We start from the raw sequence: 3,958 nt of genomic DNA, 5'->3' as shown, positions 1-3,958 counted from the left end.
ATAATACGGATGCAATGATCTTGTAGCCATGATTGTCAGTCTTGTGCTTGAAAGCTTGTCTAACATCTCTCCTAACTATTTGATCGGGTCAACAAAAGGTACTGTAAAACAAACTTTGCGTATAAGGTATAAAATTAACATATAAGCTAAAGACCTCAGTTTTTACCTTCAAACAATTCAGGTTTCCTTCCAGAGACATAGGGAAATGCTGACCGTTCATGCTTCTCCTCTGTCAGCAAAAGAGTTAAACACTGAGTCTGAGAGAAATCATAATACTGACATGGAAAAAACCTGGAAACTGCTTGGCTTATCACATCTGTATGTGTAAACTCTCTTTGAAGCTGTTGTGTTAAGTGTCTTGTATTATTACACATCAGAGTTTTATAGTGCTTTAGATAATTTTAATAGCTAACTAACAGCTAAAAGCTGAGCCATAGTCATTCTGGGGAAAGTAGAAAACAGGAAACAATATTTGAATTGAATCCCCCATTCCAAGGTCTCAGTCCTGGCTCTTTTATGGAGGAGTTGGAAGAGAAAAAGGCCGTCTGGCAGTGCGCCACCTTATGAGGTGGGGAAAGGATCCCGTGGCTAAATTTGTTTTAAAGATGCAGTCAGCACTTTTAACAGTACAACCAATATCATCTACAAACAGTAATAAATCATGGTCTCGTTATGGTAGTTAGACCAGCATATTTTTTTCTGGGAAAAATGTACTCAGAGTAGATTTTTTCTCCAGGTTCCATCAAAATGTTCTAGGCTTCCAATAAAATGTATCTGGTTTCATTGCCAAAGCCAAGCATCTAACATTATTAAGTTTTTCAATGGAAACCTACATTTTTAAAAAGATTTTTGTGAAAAGGTACTTTTGTATCAAAAAGGTTTTGACCAAAATCTTTTGTTTTCCTTCCCATTTGGATAAGATGGTTCAGATAGGGATAATCCGGCCCTGAGCAGGGTTTTGGACAAGTTGACCTCTCGAGATCCCTTCCAGCCCTATTTTTCTATGATGATATATGAAATTGTCCTAATCACTTCATTCTCTCCTCACACGCATGTCTCTCATAGTCGATCCTTTTTGTGTCCATATCTGGACTTGTCTATTTCTCTCTCTCTAAATATAGACGTGAGGATTAGATCTGAACACGTTTTACCAGGTCAGGATGTTCCTTTGATTTTATCAAACAGCATCCTGATTGCTCAGTATGGATTGCTCTATACATCTAATATCTTATTTGATTGTTTCTTTGCAAGAGGAATCCAGGTCCCATTTCTTGTGTGCTTGTAATGCATCTACAACCCAACAAGCTGTATGATTCATTCAAATGATTTCTTTTAATATGCATTGCTTTACACCTGTCAGCACATTGCCAGGAAACCAAGAGAAAGCACTCTGGAGTTTTCCACATTCTAGTCTAGTGTGGATTAACATAAATGATCTTGTGTCATCTGCAAATGTGATTTGTCATAAGAACACTGTAACCTTCTTTAAACCCTTGCATATCAGCCTTTCCTTTTCCTATGGTTCCTCTCCAATTCATATATTGGGAAAACTACTGAACTATGTAGCTGAATTCTTTTTTCCTGGTGAATTCCAGTGAGGAGTTGCATCAGTTTGAACTATTTTCTCTTGGTCTAGCTGATGTTCTACCCTTCCTTTGAAAAGACTTTATATCCCTACAATAGTCATAATAATGTTGTGGTAGAAGCTTCTTAATTTTTGGTATTTAATGAGTTAGCTGATGACAATAAAACATTACTTTTCATTTTATGCAGTATCAGGTCACTGATCATTATTTGTGACTCAAAACTGGGGCCATACTGCAGCCATCATTATTTAGGACATCAATAAACACTCAAGCAAGTTGTAATAACTGATTGAGCACAACAATTTTCTCGTATTTTCATGGTCTGATTTGTAGTCCCCCTTCCAGTCCCCCCAATAGCCTAACAAACAAGGGGCAATATGTAAGCAAAGGTTTGTATAATGTGTTAGGTGACAACATGATCCAATTCATTTGGGAAAACTGGCTGTCTGCCTTGCCATTACAAGTACTACTGCAGTTTTTCAAAGTGCATTATGTTTATGTCATTAGGTTTATTCACATGGGAGGAAAGAAAATTAAATTATGAGATGAAAGATTATAGAATATAATTACTGTTCTGTCAAAGGATGACTCAGTAGCATACATATATTTTGATGATCATAAATGCAAGATATTCAGAAGACAGATAGGTGTTAGTCATCAGATATTCTACTGTATACCTGAGAACTTAATTTGCATTTATACTTTATACTATACCCACTTTAATTCCTTTCTGCTGCCAGAATGATCTAGGAAAAGGAGGAAAAATGAAAATTATACCCCAAATATGTTCCACATATGTTTTTATGCATAATATGTTATGAACTGGTCAACAAATTACAGATTGTATACCATCTTTTACTAACACATGCACAAGCTTTTAATTTTGCCATAAATCCTATAGCAGTGTTTTTCTATCGAAGCTTCTTTGTGGGAACAAGTTACACTTAACAAAAGTCCCAGGCTCCATCTCCCTGATTTCTCCTACAATAGCAAACTCATTTACAAATCCCTGACCATTGGTACTGGTTGGCAGAACCAAGGAAACTGCATACTACGATTGTCAAGTTTTACACTAGAAGTAAGAATTGGGTTATGTTCTGAAGATTATACCACGCCCTCTCCAAATTACAAGTACTTATTCTGAATATAGTAGAAATTTCTGAGACTGCTTGAATACATTTCATAATTAGTTTGAGTTTCGTTTGTGAAAGGAAGGGGGTGGGCCATTTTGCATCTTAGCCCTTCTCATGAACAAATAACTGTTTAAACATCTTATGGACTTATAGCTCAAGTCCTCTATATATAGGTCCTTTATGTATAGGTGCCTCCTCTCTCTCCCCCACTGCTGATTAGCTAAGAGGCAAAAACCATGGCAAAAATAAAAGAGCAGAAAGCGTGCTGCTCGCCATGGGACACCACTGTGCTTTCGGTAGTTGTGGAAAAATGTGGATTCTGTGGTTTTCTGCAGCTTTGAGGCGAACAGAAAGCTAGGTTCCCTAGTAATGGCCAAAGAACCAGCATTGCAGTAAACCGACCGCAGCCTCCCTGCCCCTCTTCAAAGCTTCTCTGTGTGTAGCGTATGCACCTGCTGTTGCCTTGTGGCCCAAGGATGACGGTTCCCCTTTCTGAGATACCTCCTGCCCACCTGGGATAGCAGGGTGCCAAGTCTAAGATTTTGTGAATATTCTGTGCTTTGAACTGCTTTAGATAGTTATTCTAGTATCACTATAAATCTGGGTTCCCTTCCTCCTGCTTTAAATCAGCTTGGCTTCATTTATCTCAAGGAAATACATTAGATGAAATACATTAGATGAAAATCCAGCCCTTTGTCTTAAATACTACAGTATGTCTAAAGGAAAACCTTATTTAGTACCCAATGATTCTTCTCTCCTACTTCACTGGGTCAGCTTTGCTTTTTAAGGCACTGAACAGCTGCTAAATTTTAATAAATAAAGTGCCTTTTTTTATATTTGATGTAGTTGCATTTAAAAAAAAAAAGTACTTGCCTAGAAAACTCACCAAATAGCCTAACTGTTATCTCCTCTGGTGAACTAAAACTGATTTTTCCCAGTGACTTATTGGACTGGATTTCCTAGTATCTAAACATTTCTCTGTCTTAACAACTTTGAATAGCTGAGAGGACCGCTTTAAGCTGGTGTTACCAGTACTTTGAATAGAGAAAAGGAGCTAAGGATTATTTTGTGTTATGTTTTTTTCTTGTTGCTTGCTTCTTGTCTTGTTTGCCATTCATGGTTGCTATGTCTGTGTTTTCTCTCCTGTAGCAAGATAGTAGAATTTGATTTTTACAGTGTGCATAGCGTTCAGGTTTAAAGTAAACACATTTTTCTTTCCCTTTAAAAGTTGCTTTTTAT

General features: G+C 37.1%; 1 long non-coding RNA gene across 1 annotated transcript in view; it reads right to left on the bottom strand.

Moving 5' to 3' along the window:
• Positions 1 to 3,790: 3,790 nt before the first annotated feature.
• LOC109305368 overlaps positions 3,791 to 3,958 on the bottom strand; it is a 5,926-nt gene continuing 5,758 nt past the window's right edge. Inside the window, exon 3 of the long non-coding RNA XR_002099605.1 lies at positions 3,791 to 3,862. This is a non-coding gene — a long non-coding RNA (uncharacterized LOC109305368). The remainder of the gene's footprint in view (positions 3,863 to 3,958) is intronic.

The sequence above is a fragment of the Gavialis gangeticus genome, unplaced genomic scaffold, assembly GCF_001723915.1.
Source record: "Gavialis gangeticus isolate Ggan-Ray unplaced genomic scaffold, GavGan_comp1, whole genome shotgun sequence".
Taxonomy (NCBI): domain Eukaryota; kingdom Metazoa; phylum Chordata; order Crocodylia; family Gavialidae; genus Gavialis; species Gavialis gangeticus.
This window is presented reverse-complemented; position numbering and strand designations above follow the sequence as displayed.